Source organism: Rhipicephalus microplus, chromosome 5 (genome assembly GCF_043290135.1).
Source record: "Rhipicephalus microplus isolate Deutch F79 chromosome 5, USDA_Rmic, whole genome shotgun sequence".
NCBI classification, from domain to species: Eukaryota; Metazoa; Arthropoda; class Arachnida; order Ixodida; family Ixodidae; genus Rhipicephalus; species Rhipicephalus microplus.
Genome location: NC_134704.1, coordinates 63,320,869 through 63,346,251, shown reverse-complemented (window position 1 = coordinate 63,346,251; position 25,383 = coordinate 63,320,869). Strand labels below are relative to the sequence as shown.

The window sequence follows — 25,383 nt, the reverse complement described above, 5'->3', positions numbered from 1 at the left end:
AATTAAAATTAACTGACTTTGTCAAAAGATTCTGAGCAGCTGACATATAGTTAGCCCAATGCAAATATACGAAGTAACGCAAACGCCGAGGTGGGAGTACCACTACCAGAAAGGCGAAGGATTAAGGTGGCCTGCAGATTTACTGTTTGTCTTGGTCACCTGTTCACGAAGGCCGTTTATCGGCTGCTCTGCTACACGTTTCCTCAAGACTCAACAAACCGCGTGGATTGGTGCAGCGCGTGTGGGTTACGGTACGGGCGTCGGCCGCGTTATTTTGGTACTTTCCTTTCTGTGAGTTTCTGCACACGTCACAGACATAGAGTATACCCAATCGCGTGCTCGGCCGGTTCATTATCTGTTGCTTTCCGTTATATACCTTGTCTGACTGGTATGTTCTTGTCGGGGTCGGCTATCTCTCGAATGATATATTGCGGCACTGTCTCACTCTGCGCATTAATTTTTGCATTTTTAGTAAGCTTTGCCGTCAAGTTTCACCGTGATGTCTCTGGGTTCTTTGGAAATCGATGGCCGCCACGATGGCTCGATGGTTACGACGCTACATTGCTGACCCGAAATACGCGGGGCTCAACCATGGCCCACGCATTTCGATTTAGGTGATATTTATTTATTTTATTTTGTTTATTTTGAATACCTCAAAGGCCCGAGCTAGGGTATTACATGAGGGATGGGTATTAATTACAGAATAAAAAAGTGATTCGAGGGCAATCTTGAATTGATGCGTGTCGGAGTGGTGCACGGTAGTTGTAGGCAGACGATTTCAGTCCCGTGCGGTTGTGACAAAAAAGGAGGGAAGATGTGCGGTGCTTTGGGCTGGTGGAGGATACACGGCGCTTGAATGGTTTGTGCGGCTTGATGAGCGATGGACTGGCAGGACGGCTGGAACTTCGATGGACGCATGATAAAATTTGTGAAAAAGGCATAGTCGAGATATGTGACGTCGTAATCCTCGATTAGAAAGGTGAGCTCGAGTTTTAAGTTTGGAAACACTGGAATGCTACAGGCCCGGGTATACTGTGCGATGCCGGTGCGGGTTAAAGAACAACAGGTGGTCGAGATTATCCGATGTCTTCCGCTATGACGTCTCCAATAACTCGAATCACTTTAACGCGTTAGACTCCGCAGACTAACTAAACCGTTTTAAGCAACTCGCCTTCCTTGTACTCGTAAATGAAAAAAAAATTGTATTCCTATATGCCACTTATTATTTTTGCTCATTAGAAAAAAGAAAAAAAAGACAGGAACGCTAAAACACGTTAAAAAAAAAGGAAATCTAAACTGCAGTATAATAGACACCCCAAGGTTTCGTTTCCGTAGTTACTACTACTAGGTTTTCGTTATATGGGAAAGTGCACCGTCTTACATTTTCATTCGGTAACCAGCCAGGTCGGCACACTGTTCCGTGCAGAAAGGTGCTTTTGTTCTCATATTTCTTAGTTGTCCCCATTATTTTTACCTCAGCGCCTTATAGGCTGTTCTTCGGTCGCAACGTCGTCTCGCTTCATCTGTCTTTTTTTTTTCCTCGAGCACTGACGCCGGCGAGAAACGGAGTATACGTACATCGCTGTCCCCATCGCTCGCATTGCACTCGACGAAAGTGCCCGGCCCTCCGCGCGGCTGATGCGAATATGGCGTGCGCGCCACGCTGCGCCATCGGTGGTGACTGCGTCTACGCCGACGCTACACGCGTGTGGCCCATCAGGCGCGGGTAATTTGGTGCAGCGTTGGGGAATACAGCGCCAGTGTTCCCAAGAGACGTCTTGATCGACAGGCTTCGCGGGTTTCGTCTCAGTTTGTGGACAGCAGACGGTAGGCAGTCACGTGGGAACGCATCTGACTTTCAGTCATTTGTTGACGTGGACTTCGTTACCTGTATAAGTTATGACACGCATTATCGCCGCGTCTAAGTACTTTAGCGCTCTTGGAAGATAAAGTTTGCTTTTGATTGTTTGTTTTTTTCTTCGATAGCACGACACCTTTACTCGCGTGTTGCCGAGCCGCTGTCACCCCTTCTCCAACTTCTCTTGCGTGTGTCTGCCCCGCTCTTCCTCGAATAAAAACTCACAGTGTCATTTGTGCATTCGTCCGACTCGACTCCAAGGCGGAATAGAGAAATCCACCTGCTTTTCCCGCTCACTCAATGTGCTGTACCCCACATCGCTTCGAAAACTTCCTGCAGCTATGGCCTCCGAGATGGCGGCCTCGGAGGCCATGCTGCACCTAGGGTGGTTTGAACTGTGCCCGGGATCAGAGGCATTGCGAGCTTTCGGCAACTCTTTTGGTTTTACACGGCCCCAGTGATCGGGGTACCTTTCACTAAGCGGCAATGACGTATGATGGCGTCATCACGTGCTGTCAGGACAATGTAAGCCATTGTGACGCTTGATGTCATCACGTGATAATACCTTTTTGCGTCGCTTTTGTCGACGCCGATGGTCAAGTTTTGCCTTTGACGATACCTATAGGACTTTCGCCTTAAAAATAAAAAAACACGATATTCAAGGAGGCCAGCCACACACTATACCGAAGAAAGTAATCAAGGGGTCTATTATTTTCTGATGTAGGGGTGCTCTCTGATCTGATTATTTGCATACTTTGTCTGCTCAACTTCAAACGGGTAAGTTTATTGCATACCAGTAACGGCAGTGTGGATGAGTACAATTGCACCGGGTAGCAAAGTGACTTCAGGGGCACGTACAAACAATTATAGAGAGCATATATATATATATATATCACAATCTAATTTCCAGCACTGCAATGCAATCACAGACCTCGAATCACCGAAGGAAACAAAGAGAAAAAGAAACACAAAAAGCACTAAGCTTGAACAGAATCACATTTTGTTTGTGAAGAAAAGGGACATTTTTCCCCGCCACTAACTTCAAAAACGGGAGTAATGGAATTTTAGTATTCCCACTCCTCACCTCGAAAAATCGTGTATGCCATCTTCTTATGCATGTCTTCATCTTGAGTTTCTATCTCTTCGACAAAGTACCGAACAATAATCATTCTGTGGGTTTAGACAAAGTGGGTAATAAATTAGAGTACTAGACACTCTTCCATAGGAGAGAATGCAGCCGTCCCGTGGGGTGTTTAGAAAAAAAAAAAAAAGGCAGCATATCCATGGAGTGAATGATAGATATTGGGACGAAGCATCCGTCCGTCCATTCGTTCTTGCTTCCGTCCATCCATGCGTGCGTCAGTGTGGCCGCCCGTGCGTCCATCCGGCCGTCCGTGCGTGCGTCTGTTCGCGCGTCCGCACGTTCATCTGTGCGTTTGTCCCTGCTTTCCTCCATGCATCCGCTCCTGCGTCCGTCCATGCGTCCATCCGTCCGTGCAGCCATCCGTGCGTCCGTCCATGCATCTGTCTGTGTGTCCGTTCGTCCACCTATTCAACACTCCAAGTACCACCATCTCGCATCTTTTCATCATATATTCCTCATATAGAAGCACCGCCATCCAGCGGACATTCCAAGGACTGAACGAGAGGAGGCACACGCACACTTTCTTACGGCTTGCGCTTCGTGTCTACTTCCTCGAGTTCATGGTATATACTAGTTCACTGTATTCATGGCACTGCGGCCCAACGCTCGCTAAACCTTTCTAAAACCTAGGAGGTTACGCCCAGCGAGTATAAGGAGGCAACCCTTTCTTGTCTTCTGTTGGTTGTTGAACAATAAAAACTTGCAGCGTGCACTTTAACTAAAAGCCGAATGCTCCTGCCTCTCATTCCCCCTTAGCAGACATTGACATGTACATTGAGCACTATCTTTTATTGTTCAACAGCGCACAGAAGAAATCTCTCACTGGCACCCTCTTGGAGGTCAAAATGTTATACTTGTCACACACTACTACAACGGTTACGAGGGACAAACGAGTGCCGTTCTTTGGTGCCGCTATAAGAAGCTTCGCCCAAAAATATGTTTAACGATTTCGGGTACTTCGTACTCAACTATGGGAGAACACTGGGCCGTCCCTTCCATTATACGCCTCATTGACGGGATTTGAACTCGCCACTTTCTCATTGTTTAGAAAAAGTTTATTTACAGCATGTACAGAACACAAAGGCTTCATACCATTCCAGTAACAGGGCACATACACTTCGGCACATCTATATTTCACGACTAACATCACTACGTTACATTGAAGACATTTGCTCTAATATACATGATTATGTTGGCATACATGTACACAAAAATTCAATGTGATATCACGATACAAGGGTATAACGATACAATAGATCCAAATGAAACACAATTTGTAACAAATGAAATCATATATAACAACTCAACGGGCGCTGCTTAGCACCAAGTCGGTCGAAAAAGGAGTTGTATCCTTTCGTGTTCCACCTTGACGAAAAAGCACGACCAATGCCGCAGAAACTCTTGCTCCCCGAGGAAGAAAAGCTCTTCGGAGAGGAACGCGAGGATCTCTCGTCTCATTCTTCCCAGTATCGGCCACAAGGCACGCCAGTGGCAATTGGCAGCTACGGCCTCACATCGGTTTCTCCAAAGGCTGAACAGCCCCGCAACTATTAAGAGAGCGGAGAAGCGGCTACGCGGAAATCGGCCGTTGGACACGAAAGTTCGCACACCCTGTCCCCGAAAACCAGCATTAACCGCACGCCAAAAAAGGCGGGAAACCACACATTCAAATGTCGCATGTCGATTGGTCTCTACCATGACGCAGTTGGGGCAAGTGGAAGTGCGAACTACCTGCCATCGCTGCAACCGATCTCGCGTGGGGAGCAAGCCCCAGCCCAACCTCCAGACAAAGTCTCTGCGATGCCCTGGCAACACTGCGACAGTTATTGGTTTCCAAGCGCGGTTCAATACAGATTGACGATGCTGGGGCACTAAGGGCCGTAGAAGGGCGGCCATTGTGTCCACCACTTTAGAATCGGCCACCTCTATCTCTGGGCACGTAGCTTCCAACCGTCGGTGAAATGCCAGAAGGGCTCGATACAAAGATGGTAATTCAGTTGATTGGGGACCTTTGTTTATTTGGCTATCCGGCAAGAAGACACGTAGTGATGGCCCCAGATGGTAGCGAGCCAGTGTCTGAGCGGGCATGTCATCATTGCTTAGTATTCGCAATAGAGTGCGGAGGCACAATGTAGAAGCCGCGACGGAAAGAAACGTCAGGGAATGCAAAACCGCCTTGATCTCGCGGTTGAGCTAACGCTGGACGCGATAACAATTCTGTTCCACCAGACCAAAAAAATGAACTGATGCAGCTTTGCACTTTCCTGCAGACGTGGAGCGGTGGTTTAACAGAATGGCAAAGGTACCAAAATTTTCCTAGGTACACCGTTTGAGTTAAGTATCGGCGTTCCAAGAGGGGGAATTCGAAGTGCCTGGCTGCTTTGATATCATTTAGAAGAGTTTGTACAACGGATGACCAGATGCTATCCTGTATACCAAATACAGTGAAAGTAACTCCGAGTATTGAAATCTCAGGAGACCACTGTAAAGGCGACGTGATGTTGATACGACCGCTGGGGTTGCCAATGAAAAAATACTGGCTTTTAAAAAAGTTTAACTTTGCACCGGAGATAATACCGAAATCATGGAATGTATCAAGAGCATGCTGCAGCGACTGTTCATTATGTACATATAGAGTGATATCATCTGCATATGCAGCGACCTTTATTTGAGTGTTACCGGGTAGAGGTAAGCCACGAATCTGCGGGTGATGTTCAACGGCCCTTAAGAAGGGCTCTAATGCAAGGATAAATAACACTGGGGAGAGGGGACACCCTTGACGGACCTCACGCGTGACTCTAAATGCGGGACTCTCACGGGAATCTAAGTAAAGGGTACTTTCTAAATTAGTGTACATCGCGTTGATAAGGTCAATGAACTTATCCGGGAATCCGTGTGCATGTAAAACATTTAGTATGTAGCCATGTTCTATGAAATCAAAAGCTTTCTCTTGATCTAATGAAACCAACAGTCCTTGCGCACATCGGCTAATGGTGTATTGAATGATGTCCCGCGTTAACCACGTATGGGTGTGTATTTCTCGGCCCGGAACAGAACAGACCTGGTTGGGAGCGATTAATGTTGCAAGAAATGGACTGATTCGGCGCACCAAAATGTTAGCCAAGAGCTTGTAATCTACATTGAGCAGGGTAATAGGGCGCCAATCTTCTGGTCGCGTGGACATTGAGTCTTTCTTGGGAACTAGTGTTATACGGCCTTTGTGGAAAGAAGTTGGAAGTGTGATATCTTGGAAACACTTGCGAATGACGCGTGACATAGTTGGACCAATGATAGGCCAGAACTGTACATAAAACTCTGCAGGGAGTCCGTCAGGCCCTGGGGCCGATCCCTTTTTCATTGCGTCTAATGCGCCTTTGATTTTGTCATCGGATGGCGGTGATAGGAGTTTCGGATGACACAACTTCATCGTTATTGAAGTTGACAAAGGTATTCGGATTATGTTTGTACATCTTCTTCGTTCAAGCGGGCTTTGTAGTGCCAGTGAACTTTATGATTAGTCTGCTGTGTAAACTTGGAGAATATTTCCAGTGCATGTTGTTGCCTGCTCCTATAATGAATCTTTTCTTGCAACACAAAGCCTCTAGTGTAAAACCCTTGTACATGTACAACGAAGTGCGTTCAACGAACTTTGACAGGGGTTCTTGATGCATACTATAGCCCGCGGCTATAGTCAAGTCAGGTAGCGTCTCGTTTTCATCTTGTATAGTCTCTGTTTTACTTCTAAACAGGTTAACTCCTTAGTTACTTTCCATGTCGTCTTGAGAAGTCCTGATGATAGTTATACCGTGAGAACAGAACGACGACACAGAGACAAGAAGGACACGACTTGTCTCTGTGTCGTCGTTGTGTTCTCGCGCTATAACTATCGTCATGTCATACCAACTAGCCCAAGCTTCCACCTTTTTTGAGAAGTCCGTCTCAAGTATCACATCCATGTTGGATTAGAGGGCTGGTGGGGTGGTTGTTAATGGTGACTGGTTGTGCAGATATATTCCTGTCAGCATTGCTAGGTCACCACCACACGTTAAACAACGCACAGAAGAAATCTCCCACCAGCACCACCTTGGAGGTCAAAATGTAAGACTGGTTATACACTACTACTACGACTAGGGACGAACGGGTGCCGCTATAAGGAGCTTCGGCCCTAAAAGTAAGTGAAGAAATGACGTAATGTCGCATAAAGTGTCACCTTCGCGTTTACCCCACCCACCCACCTTTTCATCGCGTCTGTATCCACTGCACACAACTACTGATGTATCATGGAGGAAGGGCGCATACTGTGCTTGCGCTACCATGTAATTTAAAACGTGGACAACACCAGGACAGTGGGATGTACACGACTCTCCGTGCAGTATACATGGCCAGAGTTCTGTGTTGTCGTGTGCTTTGACCCATGCCACAGTTCGTGCGTGTGGGAGTGAACGTGTGTATTCCGGCAGTCGTTCCGCAATTGATTTTCTAATCTTTTGTTTTAAGTTTTTCTGCTATAGAGTCATCCGTCTACCTGTCGTGAATTTCTGGCCTACCTTTATAACTTTTCCCCCGTGTAGCGCGTTATTATCGCTGTTTCGTTTTTTTTTTTTTTTTGCTACACGCGATTTTGCATGTCGCCCTTTGCTCCACCCAGTTCGACTGATTGATTTGCATTTCGACGTCGTGGCTTTCGCCTAATTGCCAAACGTTCGTGCAGGTTTCTCACTTTTAACAAGCGCAGTTTTATTTCCTAGGTTCACTCTATCACGGAACGTTCGCAGTTACCTTTTCCCCGAATTCAATAAGATCGAGGAAAGTGTTATCTGCAGAAGGCAGTGATCGGTCAAAAACTGGGTGATATTTTCAACGTATCGTTTGAGCCTGAAGCGCCACTGTCGTACAGGGCACGGAATCTGAGTCTCAAAAATAATCGGAGATATCCTTGGGAAATGTGAATGTTTTGAACAGTCAACACAGCAGATACACCTGTATATAGAACTCTACAAGGTGAAACTCCGCTTCCCCCCCCCCCCCCTTCCTGTTTTGTTCTGGAAAACTCTGCGTACGCATATGCATGAGTACTGAGCTGTAAATTTCATTATGGTGGCATGATTACTGCATGTGAAACTTATATGCACCAACCGGGATCTGTTTTAAGAATCTAATCGGCTAGAGGGTGTTTTGGGAATAGGAAGCCTTCAGAATGACGCCGCGACGTTGCATTACGGCAACGCACCGATCGCCCATGGGACGGCCCATCTGAGTTGCCCTTTGTCCTGTCCAAACGTTCGTTCGGCTTGCTTACAATAGACCTGGTTCTGCGTATATTTTTTTCTCGCTGTATCCCTGTAAGCGCTTTTCCTGTAGGCGAGTGTACGCTTTAGTCGGTGATTGAGGGCGTCTCCTCGTCACCGCGCGCGGGGCTGCGTGGATCACTCTGCGGAGAATCGTCGCGCCCTGCGCACACACGCGCAGACACACTGGCACCGCCCGCCACCGTACTCGTCCCCCTCTCCCTACTCCTCTGTACGCGCATGCGCCAACACGTTACGAACTGCAGGGAGCGCTCACGCCATATCTGATGCGGCTGCCCGAAGCGGAATGCTGCTGGAAAAATTCTTTCGAAAGAAAAAAAAAAGAGAAAAAGCTGTGAGAAAGAGAGAGAGAGAGAGAGAGAGAGGGGGGACAGCAGCCTGGCTGCCCTGACGACGATGACGAGTAGTTTGAGACAGCGGCGGCCGCTTCGAAGAGGAAAAAGGGGTGTGGGAGGCACGCCCCATCTCGCTGTCCACCCACCGTCGTCCAGATCGTTCGTTCTTTTCTTTTTTTATTTTCTTTTTACTCAAGCGCTCATCTTGTCGTCGTCGTTTGGCCCTTCAGGCACTCCTCTGTTTTCCTTTCAGGCCCTAGCACCAGGAGAACCGTGCGCACTGGCCTCGCTACGTGTACCGCGTTTCGCCGAATATAATGCACCTAATTGTAGCTCTTTTTTGTGCGTGTTCTTTAGAACTGCGGTGCGAAACCAGAAGACCCCCCCCCTCCCCTTTTTTCCCCTGAGTCTTGACTAGTATACACAGTTTTTTTTTTTTGCCATCGCTTAGGATCACACTGTTTATGCGTCCTTTAGCATACATTACATCAAGTGCTACATCGACAAAAATTTTGAGAATACGAGCCTTAGATTCTAATGTAACGCATGTGGCGCACATTAGGGACACCGCGGATTTAATGAGGATCTTCTTGTGGTGTTTTGCTCTTTACTAATGACACCGCTTACCACGGCTTTTCCATGGAGTCGTCAATCGTGCTCCACGGAGGCTACGTGAGAGCAGCGGCACACAACCGAGAGAACCTAGAGTTTGTTTAAGTGAATACGATGTATCCGGGAATTCGTAATATGTGTGTGCGTACATCGCGAAGCTGGACGTTTCATTGAGCAGCGCTTGTGCCCTAAGTGACTTCTCTAAAGTTCATTGCCCCTGCAGGCGAGTGAGTATCAAACACTTGGGGCCGCGATTTCACAAAGCTTTACGTTTTGGGGCACCATTTTGCGGTTGATGGGTCGAAATTCCGCGATGAGTGGTATCCCGCGAAGGGGGGACCTTCCGTGCGCGTGCCAGGTACTCCTTGTATTCCCAAAGGGGTTAGTTACAGGGTATCAATAGGGTTTCGCGTCTCCTCCTTGCAGCATACGACTTTGACATCACGAGATGCTCAGGGAACAACATTACCTGCCTTAATCGTCATGCTGAAGACGTTTGTTACGGCAACCTGTATGCACTCTACAAAACTAAGTTACAAAGTACTCTTCTGTTTTTCATAAAAAGGGTATATTTACACGGGTTACAGTCACTGAAACTTCGCTGGTATAGTAGTAGTGTAGTAGTATAGTAAACACGACTATTAGCATTTGAACCACCTATTGCTACAAATCGTTCACGCTTTTATAAGTCGAAGTATGGCTTTACGTTTAGGCCTGTGACAGTACAAGTAGCTGTTCAAACGGTGAAATCAGGAGAAGAAAAAAAAAACTTGCATGAACTTACAATCTTCAATTGGCGTAGCCAGGAGGTGGCAGCTTGGGAAAGGGGGTAAGAAATGTTCTCAATCCCGCCCCCTCTTCTACCAAAAATTTCCAGTTTTCCATGTTCATATACCTCATGGGTTACCCACGCACGAACATACAAAAAGGCTGGCTTCATGGGCCTTAGGTTGAATCCCCAACCCCCAACGCGAAAATATCCCGGCTACGCCTGTTCGCGTGCTAGGGTGCTTGCGAGGCATCGGCGGGACTTAGATGATATCTACTGGACTTGGTGTAAACTATGGACTGCCTTGAGAAATATTTCAACTCCTATATGCAATAGTGTAAGCAGCAGCATTGCTGTCGCTTGCATGATCGAAGCAACGCTAAGACGGAGACGTAACAGACGTAGTGCGCAGGACGAGCACTGTTTTCTTACGTCTTCGTCTTTAGTGCTGCTTCAATCACGCAAGTACTCCGACTAGCCCAACCTCCCATTCTATTGTTGTCACTTCCAGAACCGAATTATAAAGTTCAAGCTTTGCAGTCATACGGACGACGTCTAGCTACCAACGGGAGACGGCACGCATGTACCGCGATTGGTTTTATATATGCCTCTGTAAGCAGACTCGAGTACACAGTGTGCATGTCTACGACGCACGTCCTTGCGGCACCTTCTTTTTCATCCGTGGTCTGCTGCCGAATGTATATATGGCTGCAGAAGCACACACACACGGCCGCGCTGGTCTCATGGCGGTGAAAGCGGCGCTGGCAGCGTCATTAGGTGGGCGCCTGCGGCTCCACCCAGCGCCAGCTGCGGGAAACACCACGCCCTCTGATGACTGCACGAGCTCTTCTTGTGGACCACCCCGCCCCCTGTTTCTGCCGTACTCACGATTGCCTCTTCCGTCTAGCTATTTTATTCATTCTTTATTTATTTTCGTTCTTGCCCTAATGCCGGCGTCGGTTTTCTTCTTTTGCTCTAGATCTTCGCGCCGTCATCTTTGTCGACGTTAGGGTAGGCAGTCCTGCTGACCCCCCCCTCCTCCCCCCCTTTTTTTTAGTGCAATTGGAGACAGATACTGTGGTAGGTCCGGCTGACGGCTCTAACTCAACCCATCTGCCACGTGTGATGCACCCACACCCTCCACATTTGCGATTCATCGCTGTTCGTTTTCATTCCCGTGCCGAAGTTGTATAGTAGCATGTACAACCCTGCAGCAAGGGTTCACAGGACGTGAGCGAAATGCGAATATCTTCTCTGTTTACGTTAATCAAGGAAGTAAGTGAATAGTTCACAAAAATTACTACAAGCTGAATCACTTAAATATTCCTGGGCAAAGTGGCAGTAGAAATTTTTTTCTAAAAATTTTCGGCCTGCACACTTCCGGTGTTCGTTATTCGATGGGCACGGTGGAGGGCGGACGAACACAACGGTTTGTTCAAGCCCTGTAAGATTTTTGCTGTATCGTCGCATTCGGTAATCGGCGTCGACTTCACGTTGAATGATATGGTGGCCACACCCTTTCATTGGTTCAATACATCAGCATTGTTGTCATTTGAAACCACTCAAACAGCGGTTGACCTCAGCGGCACAGCCAGTTATTTTCCAATCAAGGGGTCCCAGCTCATCTTTTGAACATGTTCGTGCGAATATTTCTATGTATGAGCATAGCGTACATATACGCATACGAAGTGCAACGATTCTAGGGAGAGAGAGTGGGAGCTGGCTACGCTGCTGATTCGACTGTCATGCCAGTGTAATCTAACTCGGAAGGTTTTGCGTCAATGCCAGAGCGTCTTTGTCGCCTACGCTACTATTTCTGCAGGGGATAGCTCTTCCTCCTTGCGCTTCAGTTGTAACGATATCTCCTCCTCGCTAATTAAATTTTTTTCTTCGTAAAGCGTGTTTACAGGAGGGCTGAAGTGCACAGTGCGGCACGCGGTTTTCATCCCGCGATAGTAGCCTCGTGGTAATTAAAAGATGCTACAAAGGTTGTTGGCTGCACGGAGGCACACTACAGCTGCTTTGTATAATCCACGGAGGCCGCCCCGGTGCGTAAGTGGCTGCCGTGCTCGGCTGCTGAATCGAAGGTCGCGGGCTCGATTCCGGCCGTGGTGGTCGCATTGCGCTGGAGGCGGAACGGTAGAGGGCAGTGTGTACTGCGTGATTACAGTGCACATTGAAGAACAGCGCGCACGCTCAAAATTTCTGGAGCCCTCCACTACGGCGTCTTCTCCTAATCATTACGTGGTTTTGGGACATGAAACACGAGGTATTATTATTATTATTATTATTATTATTATTATTATTATTTTTACAACCACTGCAAAAGAAATTGAAAACAGCAGAGCATGTAGATTCTACTGTTCGCGTTTATCTCCGTCATCGCTGTGCGATATCGATAACTAAGCGTTGAACGTATCAGGATTTCAAGTTTGTCGGCTACATGCTGTCATCTCGCCTATAGCGCAGCCGGGAACACGCAAAATGGAGTGAAATCAGGCGATCGCGCATGATGTTCATGCGAGGCAAGAAAAGAACTCGTATAGGCGACTGAATGGCAAAGCAGGCTACGAGACAATTCACAACTGATATTTTTATTAAGTAGACCATTCTAGAACTTCTACCTAAATTGCGTCACGTGAATCATTGGGATTTTTTTTTCATATTTTAGGAGACTGTTTAGGGACCATGCAAGATGATAGATGCTTGCTATACGCTTACAGAGGACGCGCCTCCCTTGGAAATCTCAAACGAATCGACTACATCACGGGTTCTGTGGTCGCCTGGGAATCCGACATTTTTGTTTTCCCAATCCCAGTTCTTAACCGCACGACGCAACATGAATTGTCTGGTTGTTGCTGCCTGCCAAGAAACTGACGTATGGCGCTCTTCAGAATGCGCCGCTGTTGCGAATTCCTCCGTATACCGAGCTTGGGGAACCTAGGAGGAGGAGTTGGCTCGAGGGTGCCTCTTCCCCTCTCCTTGGCTGTAATCGGAGCCGAGGCGTCGACCCTAAGCCCGGTGCGAGAGCCGTGGTCCATCGCTCGCCCCCTTGGCGCTTCCAAAAGCAACGTGGGTCGGGACCCGTCCCGCGCTTGGGTCCCGGTGTTTGGACTCGAGACGCTGCTGCGCACGTGCCAGCTCCGCTTCTCCAAACCGAGTGGGAATAAACAGCGAGGGTGAAGAGCGCGAGAGCAAGAGGAGAGATTCGCGATATACCATGTGGTGGAGATGCTCGTTTCAGGGCACCTGCAGAGAAAGAGCATCCTCCTCGTTCGCCCTTCACTCTTTCCCGTCCTACACATCCTCTACTCAAGCTTTCTCGCTGTTTCTCAAGAAATCTGTATGGCGCAAGCGTTGTTCTCGACATCAAGTTGCGTGATACTCGCGAGGATCAACGACCTCCTATAAGATTGCGGATGAAGATTATATCAGCGCAACGACACAAATCTGTTCTCTGACTTGACGCGCAGATAAGTTCTTGCACCTACTTTCTTTTCTCACCGGAGTGCGTCCTTTTCAGTTGATAGTTGGTGTTCGCGCTCTCGTGATCTGGTATGTTGTCACCTACCCTATCTCATCATACATCCGTACCAACTAGAAAAACATTCTGCCATGAGTTTGAAGATACATGCGTGCAATGACGGAACATTATCAGTCAAATAATAATAATAATAATAATAATAATAATAATAATAATAATAATAATATCTGGGTTTTTATGTCTCAAAGCCACGGCATGATTATGAGAGTGAAGGGCTCCGAAAGTTTGGACCATCTGGTGTTTAACGTCCAATGGCATCTCACAGTACGCGGGTTTCCACCATTTCGCCTCAATCGAAATGGGACCGCAGCGGTCGATACCGAACCCACATCCTTCGAGTCAGCAGTGGAGCACCTTAGTCTCTGTGGCGGGCACTTTATTACTTAATAAGGACGCGTACATGCCGTTCCCGAACGGGACAGGAGACATGTGTGCTTATTTAGAAGCCTGCAGCAGTTCAATGCTAGCTCTCTATGATGTAAAGGTGTCGTGTTACGACGAGACTCAAGAGTTAACGGGCTAGTGGCACATGGTCACTGAGAGTCCCACTAGAAACAACATGTCAGACGTAATGGTTCCTTGGAAGTGACTTCATATTTTTTTCTAGTTCACGGGTTTAATCACTATGCCCCTTCTGATCTGATGGTCATAACCATGATTATGAAAAAAATCTAGGCACTGGCACAAGGGTCATGTAGCCAAAGAGCGCTAAACAGGGATGAGGGGACGAGCAAATGAAGTGTACCGGCAAGCTCAAGTTTATTAGGAGTTTCAAGGGCACATAATGCTCTGTCTAAGTGATTGTATGAATGAATTAGTATTCAAAGAGTGCAAATGAAAACGAGTACAATTCCTATCTAAAATCTGCATGATTGTGGAAAGGCGCATGTTGACCTTAATTTCAGAAGTGCTCCATCGGGCTACTTCATACTCCTAACTTCAGCACTTGCAACACTATATATAGTGCCTCTGGCGCTTGGCATACTAATGTGCTGATCACATCTAGATGATACTTTTCAGGCAGTGCTGTGGTCTCTTTCACCCTGCATACCATTTGAAGGAAGCCGACACCACTTTAGGGAGGGCAGGATGTTGTAGCTGAAAACATGGCTTCACAACTAAGGAAGAATGCAGGATGTAAGGAAGCGATGGTTTGTACACCGATGAGGAGTGTTTTTTTTTATCGCCGTACACGTCGCCTCCCTTGCATTCTAACGTTTCTCCGCATAGATGGCGCTTGGGTGAATCAGCCTTTTTTGTCTGAAGACGCTTCCGATCTAATGTTCAGGGTCATAGATGTAGACTGACGTCATACGCAATGCCGCCCACACGACCAACGCATTGTCGCGTTCCGATCGCATCTCAGACTACACAAACATTCCGACTGCTATCGAGACTTATATTTCGTAAACTCCCGGGATAGAAGAGAACGGCGAGGGTTGCGGAAGGCCGTGAAGTGGATGACGGTTGTGCCACGGCTTCTAGGAGGTGTATTACTGCCATAACCCAAAACACCGTTTCAGCCCCCCTTTCCCTCTCCCTTGCGAGGCTCCCGTTTCCTTACGCCCGCAGCGGCAAGCATTTCCTTCCAAGGCTAACTGAGCACGGCGCGACGACCGGGTTTCCTTTCCTTTTCGCACCCACCAGGATGCTTGCGAAGGGAGCGGCTTCACAACCGGCTGCGCGGACTCTCGAGTGTTCTGTTTATGTCTCCGAAGCGGGTCGGTTTAGGGTTACCTTCGCGTGCGATGAGCGGCGGGGTGCATCTCACTCGAGCGCCCGCAGCGGATGACGTCGGGAGGCTGGCCCGAGAGGAAGGATGCTGCACCCGGCGGTGACGATGTCGTCGTCGACGACGAGACGGCGGCGTCGGTGCTAGCGGGCCGAGACTGCGGCTCGGGTTATTGCTGGGTGCAGCCCGTGGATGTTGTAGCCCGAGACGGCCAGCTCCGGTTGCTCCTAGAGAGAGAGAGAGAGAGAGAGAGAGAGAGAGAGAGAGAGAGAGAGAGAGGAAAGTTCTGGGTCCTCCTTCGCACCCCCCCCCCCCCCCTCCCCAATCGTCTCTTCCGATCCTCTCCCATCCAGATTCGCGCGTGGCTTTTGCTGTCACTTCCCCTCTTTCCTCTCTCTATTCAATTGTTTTTTTTTACATTTTTTGTTCTTTATATTGTGTCATTCCCGGTGGTCTCTTCGCATAGCCGCTGCGATCTCGTAACGGTAAACAAACTTGGAAGAGTGGAATTAGTGGAGAGGGTAAAGGAAGCGGCATGTGGAGATGTGGGAGGGCAGTACCGCGACCACGGTGTAAGAATGCCGCGACTCAGTGAAGTGAGCCCAGCGTTCCGAGGCAACACGGTGGATGTGTTGGCACGCTTATCTGTGCGAGAGAGAAAGAGAGGATGCAAAGGGTACAGTCTGCAGGTTGAGAATGGCGTAATGATGGAGAGAGAGAGAGAGAGAAAGAAACAAACAATAAATACGGCAACTCCATGTCCGTCTACCATCTCCTCGGTTCGTGGGGAGAAGGAGACCTCGCCGTAAGAGTATCCGCTGTTATATATGGGCTTATATATATAAACGGGACCTCGAAACAGGGTGAAGAGGAAAGGAGGAGATGTGGGTGGGGTGAACTTAGAAGAAAGAAATGCGTAGTAAAAGACGCTGAAGACGCTGTCGTGGAAGTAGAATGAATAGGAGGAGGACGAGGAGGGTTGTGACGACGGAGAGAAGAGGCGGCGACGACCGCCGGAGTTTGTATAGAAGGAGAGGAGAAGGAGCCGACGAGAAAGCGAGCAAGAGGAAGAGACGTCGTGTGGCGGGTTTGGATTACAATCTCGTGGGTTGCGCGCTTCGGATTACACGCCGGCTGCGAGCGTCCGACGTAATCCGAAGCGACTACCGTAAGCGCCGCCGGCTTGAATTCCGGTCGCCGAAGGCCCGCCGTGCATCTTCTTCTTCTTCTCTCTCTCTCTTCGTTCGGCTGCGCAAGCTCGCCGACCCGCATCCCCCTTGCTCGGGCAGCTCCCTCTGCAGCTTGGGGCCTGGTATTCGGTTGCTGGCGGCGCAAACCGTTTTGCTGTGCCGCCCGCAGTGCCGAATTTGACGCGAGCGGAGCAGTGAACAGCCACCGAACTTCTTTCTTCCGCGCGCGTAATGTCTTCGGGTTCGGACCTTCCCCGATTCACTATTCACTATCCACTCCACTATTCAGAGCACTTCACTATTCAGAAACTTCACTATTCAGAGCACTTCACTATTCAGAAACTTCACTATTCAGAGCCCACCGAAGGCACTGCGGCTGCGCTTCTTGCCGATCGCTCTCACACTCCAGCTCGAGGAGTAAGTCGTTAAGGCTTGCCGCGTCAGGGTTATGCAAAGCGCTTGCGCATCATGGAGGGGCGCGGGAAAGAGCCGTCATTCTTCCGGTCTCGTTTCACGCGTTGCTCAAGACACTCGGCCGAGATGGGTTGTGTACGCCTGGAGACGGCAGGAAACTTGAGAAGGAAAGGCAGCGGTTCAAACTGTACCTACGCGTGTCTTTATTCTAACTATACGCGCGCGCTGACGAAGGCAGTGCGCGTATACGGGCTACATGGGGTCTTTATGGGTTTTAACAAACACGTCCACGGGAGGCTTCCGTTTGAACATTGTCGAACTCCACGCATCGGTTACAACACACAGGATGAGCAACCGTCTTCGCAACTGCAATTGCAACGTGATCGGGAGCAGTTGAATTGAAAAGGGCGAAGTTACAAATCATTTCTTTTCTGTGTCTTGCATTTGTTTATTTTCGTCTATCAGCAACGCGACAAAATAAACACGATACGGGTTTTTTTCTGATTCAGAAAATACAGGTGTGCATCGTTGAAAAATAAAACAAAAAAATAAAAAGAGCGTCGCACTCGTTTGGGGTCCGAACCCGGTACCAAAGCCATTCTGGGGATGTCGCTATCAACCGTTCAGAGGGAACAGGTGATCACACGCTTGGTTGAAGCAGCAGGAACTCGTCGACTGTGGCACTCTCAGACTGCAATCTGCGGTGTTGTCCTGATTTCGTACTTACTGTCAACGTCTCTTCAAAATCTACGCCGGTTGACACGGCGTTCAGCGAACAGCACGAATGTGTTCCAAGAAATAGTAAATAAATAGAGAGTAAAATTGCTAATTCTGTTTCGGTGATGCCACCCGAGTGCCTTATTTTAAAGCATGCACCTTGTTAGCGCCTCTTGCGTGCTCGTGAGACGACCAGCCGGTTTCGCAACGGTCAAAGCAGTGTATGCTTTGCTTGACAAGGCTGGCTTCTCTTTGCCCACTCCGTGTGACTAAACCTTCCAGCCATGGACGAGACCGCTTGACACACCCTACAGTGTTACCCGCGGCTGGTGCGGTGAGCCTGACATGATGGTCACTGTTGCTGGACTTGTGGACTGGTGGAGGAATCCATTTGTCCAATGACAAAGAAGCAGCAAAGCTGCTTCTCTTTACTCTACACTTGCATCAGGCTGCGATGAAGGTTATTACTACTACTGGGCACTACTACTATTATACACTACATAGACGTGTCGCAGAAAGCAGCAACTAAATGAGCAGAAAACAAAAACAAAACTGTTGGTTCAAAAACAGAATGCGCAATTCGAAAGAGGGAGACACGCCCCGCCACGGTGGTCTAGTGGCTAAGGTACTCGACTGCTGACCCGCAGGTCGCGGGATCGAATCCCGGCTGCGGCGGCTGCATTTCCGGTGGGAGCGGAAATGCTGTAGGCCCGTGTGATCAGATTTGGGTGCACGTTAAAGAACCCCAGGTGGTCGAAATTTCCGGAGCCCTCCACTACGGCGTCTGTCATAATCATATGGCGGTTTTGGGACGTTAAACCTCGCATATCAATCAATCAAATCAAGCCACTTATAGCGACCTTTCGGTTATATTGAAGTAATGTGGTCTGCGACTTGCCTACTACGTCCGTAATTACTACACTACAGTTAAATGATAACAACTAATGTCATCTAGACAACTAGGTAATATTTGTCCTAGTTGCTTGTTGTAATCGTTAGATTGTGTCTAGAAAAAAAAAACGAGCCCCCTCTGAGAAAGACCCTGGTAATGGTTCACAGCCACTCATCGGATCCACTACGTCATATGTCGTAGAGGACCGGTAATCTCTGTGTGGTTGCGACACGGACCCCACGTGGTGTTGGCACTGCCTATGTGGATTTATGGCACGTAAATTTTTAGTTAATGCTCTCACAGCTGGGGTCCGCGATTAAAAAAAAACGAAAAAAAAAGATTCCTCACTCCGCCGGTTTCAGCTTGGAAGCTACATTGCGATCAGAGCTCGGGGTCGTTCTTGCAGCACGTATTAAAAAAAAGAAAGTAAAGAAAGAAAAAAGAACGTCTGGGAAAGCTGGTAAGAGATACGTGCATGCCCGAGAAGGCGATGTAACAGATCAAATTAAAGGAATGACGAAGAATAAGTAGAAGACAGCGTGAGTATCCGATTCTTGGTTAAAAAAAAAACCAAAACAAGGAGGACACGAGCCAAGGCAGTGGAAGAGCGAAACGCAATGCCCAGTTTATATCGGGTGAAAGCTTATACGCCCCGGGAAAAATTTCTTGGCCAGGGCTGGCCAGCGGGCTTCGGCAACGGGTGTAGTGTTACTGCGGACACCGTCGACGAGAGGGCGCCACGATCGCCTTTCTCATGGGCCGAGGAAACTACAGTAATAATCAGAAGAAAAAAAAAACAGCTTAAGGAAACGAAAAACAAGACGAAAGTATGGGCTTGAGGAAACTAGACGGCCCCAAAAGGGCTGCAATGTCTGGTCTGCCACTGGCGGCGGCTGCAAGTGGAGATCGGCCGAGAAATCTGAGCCGCCACGCATCGCATTTCGTTGCGAATAAGTATATGGGAACGAAAATGAACGCCACGAACGAGAGAGGGGGCGAGGGGGGGGGGGAGGCGGATGCCTTCACCTTCTCTTCTTTTTTCTTTCTTCTCTAGCGTCGTTCAATCCTTCTCTATTTTTAGTGACTTCATTCCCCTGTTAGTATCCGCTGACTGTTAATGCGAACACCCTCATCATGCGATCATTTGTCTTGAGATTTGCTGAAACCACTCTTTTTTTTTTCGTGTTGCGTTCCTTCCGCAATGCCTGCCGTCATTTCGCGTGATAACGCATCTTTCCCAATCACTTTTAGGCTCACTTTACGACTCTTAAGAGTGACCGTGTTTGTCCTAACCTCCAGGATCACGCATGCACATCCCATCGCTTCATTAGGATGTGTGTCGTTTTGTCTTTCGTCAGTCGAAGGTTACCGTTCAGTGTTACTGTGATCCCTGAGAAGCTTCGTTTTGATTTGGTATACGCGTACAAGTGCTGATGAATGAGATGCTCCTCTTTGATTTTTGTTTTGTTTAACTGCAGCGGGTGACTGAACTTTGTGCAAAGCGTTTTGTCTTGTGCGAGTCATTCCTGGGGTCGTGCGCATGCATCGACCGACATGTGTTATCAAACACTGTTTGTAGTAAGGCGGGCGCTTGGAGGTTATTCTTTTCCAATGAATAAATCAATAAACGAATGAATGAACTAATGAATGAATGCATGAATGGAACGAATGAGAGAATGAATGACTGGAACAAATGAACGAATGAATGAATGAACGAACGAACTAACGAACGAACGAATTAATTAACTAACGAAATAACGAATGAATGAACTGACTAATAAATGAACAAATGAATGAATGAATGAATGAATGAATGAATGGCTTTGTCAGTAGTCTCTTGGCCGTTGAGCCATTGAGCGACGTAGCCACGGTACTGTTGCATATAATGCCCCACGCCACTTCTTACTCGCACTCTATTCCTTCCCCCTACTTTGTGTACGAAGATTCGATGACAACCACGTATCAACGGGCGCTCACATTGCATCCGGAGTCGCTATACGGCCTGCCTCATGCTCGTGTCGTGCTTTCGGCGCATAAAACTGCCAATGCATAAAAACGGAAACGCAAGAAAAGGAAAAATACGCATTTCCTCGCAGCCTCGAGGGTGTATGGAAACCTCCTGAAAGATGAGCGTGAAACAACCGGCAATATCTAAAAAAAAAACAAATAAATGCGAATGGAAGGAAGCAAGAGCGACGTCTATTCTTGGGGTGAGCTTTCTTTTGCTGGTGCTTCGCTAGTCTTAACGAGGAAGAGCGTTTGGATAACGGTCCGGGCCTCGAGATTACGAAGTCGTTTGGAGCTAAACGTGTCCCGTTGGCGGTGGCTGGTCGCCGTTATAAACGTGCGTGATTTCACCGAGTGGGCGTGGCTTACGCCGGCAACGGCGTTAGAAGAAAGGGTATAATGTGGACCACTGCGTCTGGAAACGCGGTAATCTAGAGCACGACCAATGTATATAATACAAGCGCCTTCTCTGCCCTGAACGTGTCTGTGTACGCCTCAAAATGAGCTAATTTTACGCCGCGTCTCGTCAGCCCGGGGTGTTTCTCCGGGCCAACGTCATGCATGTCGCATTCGGGAACAAATTTGCCGAGGTGCGTCTTGTCCCCCTATGTTTTTGCACGCAACGGCGAAAAATATATAAATACGCCCCCCCCCCCCCCCCCCCAGTGGACGCTTTGTATGACGCGAACGAAGGTAGCAGAACCAGGCTGCCCTGTCTGAATTTTGTTTTAAAAGCGAAACTGCGTGACGGTTTGCAAATCACGCTGATCTCTGATAGCGTACTGAATGGAGAGCTTGGCTACCAGGCTTCCTGTTGAGGTGCACTTAAAACAAGAAATGGCAGTAAATGAGAGACCGCTTACGAATTTCGGTATTCATTAGCATTTATGAGGGAAAAAAGTGTAGCGCCGGTTCTGAGTAGATATTTCAGTCAGGCTCGCAGCTTTTATTGCTGGAATTAAGAAAAAAAAACAGAGAGATGAAAGGCAGGAATGTTAACTGGTTAGGCATAACGGCTGTGCTACTCTACAGGGGGGTGGGGGGGGGATAGTTTGCATGTGAGATATTGAAAGTATAGGGTAAAGAAAGAAACAAAGAGAGGTGAAGCCCACATGCATACACATAACGTCACAGCGCTAAGTGGCATGTGTTGTACGGTAAGTGGTATCATTAAGAGTCTACAGTCTCTAATGCAACTCTATTGTTCCTAGGAATTTTAGTAATGCATTGGCTGCTTCAATTTTTGATCAATTTTGAGTATTGCATTGAAAAATAAGCTTCAATGTCTGTATAGACAATTAAAGAGGGAGCAAATGAATGAATGAATTAATATTCTTCGAAGCGAAGAATAGCCGTGTATGCATGGGACGCACACAGATGAACTCGATAGACTAATATGTGAGGCCGCTTATGCAAGAGATGCATGAAATAGTCCGTTATTATTTGGAACGCGTCCGCGGTAGACCGCTTGCAGCGAGCCATTTTGTGAAGCGTCGAAGTCTCGATCTACTCCTCGCGTTATGTACCCCGTTTCGGGCCGTTATTGACCGAGAGCGGCCATCGCTGGCATGCTGCCCGAACCGCCGTAGTGCAGTTCAACTTCCCGAAAGCTTTGTTTTAAAAAAAATTTTCGTAAGAAGCTCGGTTCGTGAAGCAGCGGCCAACACTGCAGTTCGCTCGATGACTTATCGTCGCGTGCCACGGTGGAAACTTCAGGAAAAAGAGAGAAATAGAGAGAGGTGGACCAACTCTCCATCTAGTCGCCTGATTGCCGGCGCTACCGTATACTGTGCCCCGCCTTTTGGCTCCCGTTGCCAGCGTTATACACAACTTTCTCGTCTCCATCGATTCCAGAGCCCTGCGTACTGCTTGCACTCGCGTCTTGGCGCCGGGTTACACGCCTCTTCTCGTCTCCAACGCGCACAGTTGATGGCGGGTCCACGCAATATTGTCGTTAGGCGCGCCCCCTAATGAGTCGCCACTCGCTCGAGCTCCACCTATACGTGGGTGCTGCTTCGACGTCTCGTGACGACGTGCGAGGAAAAAAATCGACGTCTTAGCTGCGTATACATTGTACGTTGCTCGCGGTCCGTGTCGCACGTGCGACCGTGCGAGTCGAAGCTATAGCTTCGACTCGCACGGTCGCACGGTCGCACGACAAAGGTCGCACGGTCGCACGACACGGTCGCACGGTCGCACGACAAAGGAGTATTATAATACTCCTTTGTCGCGGCTTACGGACGCTTTCTATAAGAGGCCCTTTCCCGTTCTACGAGACAATGCGACCACGCGAATTGAGACCTCGGTCGCGAAAAGACTGCCAGTAGTTGCGAGGACATGCGTGGCGCAAGATGAACGCGCGACTGAGTTGATGTGACGTCACAGTTGTAGTTCGCGTAAAGTCGCTGATAAGCTACGTGGATGCGTGGATCGAGCATTGCGTCCAACTTCGTCCTACTACTACATACTACTAATTAAGTTCTAGCGAAGCCACAGTGCTGCGTCGTTATTGTATATATACGCATAACTTGTTTTTACCCCATCGTCAACCTTCATCACCCCCCCCCCCCTTTTTGTTTCCCTTGTCCCTCTTCCCCTCCCGCGCAGAGTACTAAGCTAGAGCGAACTTGCTCAGGCCGACCTCTCTGCCTCCTAATAAAACACCTCTCTCTTCGTTAGGTTGTGTCAAACAAGGGCGAGCCCTTAATCTATTACCCTACTTTCGTTCGATACTACTGATACAACGGCTGCTACTACTGCCACAAACAACAACAACAACAACAACAACAACAACAACAACAACAACAACAACAACAACAACAACAACAACAACAACAACAACAACAACAACAACAACAACAATAATAATAATAATAATAATAATAATAATAATAACGAAAGCTTTAGCGCATAACGCTTTCATGTTTTCCTAAATGTCTCGTTTGCACGGAGTTCAACACGAGCACCACGTACCACTTGAAACGTCGCCTCCTCATCCTAGAAGCGTGTTTTCGCTGCAATTCTGACCTGTACTGATGCGAAGCATGTCATCGTTTTGATAAAGTGGCTGCCCATCGTAATCTGAGCCGGTACGATGACCTCAAGGCCCCCGACGCCTCCCTGTTGTGCGCTTGACTGACCTGTGTTTAGGCGGGGTGGTGTGCCACGCTGTGTGTGCATGGTTGGAGACGCCGTGAGATTTTATTAACAACCGAGCTGTGTTTCGTGTATGTACTACGTGGGACACCGAGCGCGAAAAAAAAAAAAAAGACAAGTTTAACCTGCATTTTTATTTGACTTGTTTTTGTTTTGGGGTGATACTCAACACGGCTTTTTACCTGATTTCCGTGGTAATGAAGCGCTCTCTTGGATATTTTATATAAGAATGGACACCTTAATAGCACTGCACTAAAGTAATTGTACGATGGTTTTGTTGACTGCTGTTCTTGTCTGCTGCTCGTCAAGCTCTATGCTTGCAACTTTCTTGCCAGGAAGTTCTTTAACGCCGTACCCTGTGCCTCTTGTAAATGTGTCGAATGGCATGGAATGAACAGTAAGAATCAACAGTAAATAAAGTCATGTCGACAATGGTACCCCTCCCACGACCCTAATCTCAATTTCACGCTACTATTTGGAGAATAAGTCAATCTATATAGATAAGAAAGTCTAATCTTTCTTCTCTTTTTTTAATATTTTTCCGGTTCCTAAAATGCGACGGCACTGGCTATCGAAATGATCTACATAACGTATCCGCAAACAGCGCTCTTCCGCCAAAGTTTTCGGTCCAGCGTCCCACGTTCGTTGCCCCCAACTTTCCTGCGTGTTTTCTTCAAACAGCACAGGTCAGTGCTCGCGCGATTACAAATCTCGGTGTACGCCGACGCGCACTCCAAAATGAGCGAAAGAAAAACCCAAAAAACTGCTCAATGGATCCTACTGACACCGGATCAGTCGTTCTTTGCTGGCGGTACGAGCAAACAAAGTGGCCGCGGGAACCAAATATGCCCCCCCTTTTCACTCGCGTACTCGCATGCCGTGATCGCGAGGACACAGCATACTCCGAGACGGTACTTTTAATGATGTGTAGACCCCTGGTCCCGCAGGGGCATGGAGTGAAACTAACCGCGGTTTTCCGCGAATGCCATGGCTGTCGGCGCTTCTGTGGAAGTGCGCCGGCAAAACCGATTTAGTATGAGATAACCTATCGCCGCCTCACTCGAATTCACTCTCACACTTTTATTCTGTCGCTTCTCTTTACATTCTTGAGTTCCAGACGCGTACTGTTTTTACAGCCTCCTTTCGCCAGCCGCGAAAGTTAGGCGCTCAGACCGAGAGAAGCTCGGGTAGCTCGGGCGATCAACATCTCGAGTGACGTCGCGTCTGAGAGAGAGAGAGAGATAGAGAGTCGGTCGTCACAAGATTCCCTTCCTGCGTTATATCCACGCGCTATAATAGTTAGTGTGTACTGATGAGATGCCTGCCTTCCGAGCCGGCTGGGTGGGGGTGGTGTATGCATTTGTATTTGAACGCACTTACAAGTAATTGCTCTTCCAAACCACGGGTTCAGAAATGGGAGAGAATAGAAGAGGCTGCCGCGGGAGATGAGAAGTAAGAACTATGAAACGCTACCGTGTGAGCGCGTCACACGACACCTCTTAGCCCGCGGGAATGTGGTGCCTCTTTCCCTCCCATTCCCCCTTTCCGTATGTGGCTCCCTCTTGTGCACCTTCCTTTCGTTTACGTCGACGTGGGGGATCACGTGGGCGCTGACGGCTGAGATCCCAGCGCGGCTGATCGCTTCGGTTACTTCGGTGTCGCGCCATGCACGCGATTACTTTTCCCCTCCTCCTCTTCCGTGTC

At 48.3% G+C, this 25,383-nt stretch overlaps 1 protein-coding gene across 1 annotated transcript in view; it reads left to right on the top strand.

Annotated features, from left to right (window-relative positions):
- Nucleotides 1-25,383, top strand: part of Sobp (Sine oculis-binding protein) — a 140,850-nt gene that overhangs the window by 26,749 nt on the left and 88,718 nt on the right. The window lies entirely within an intron of this gene.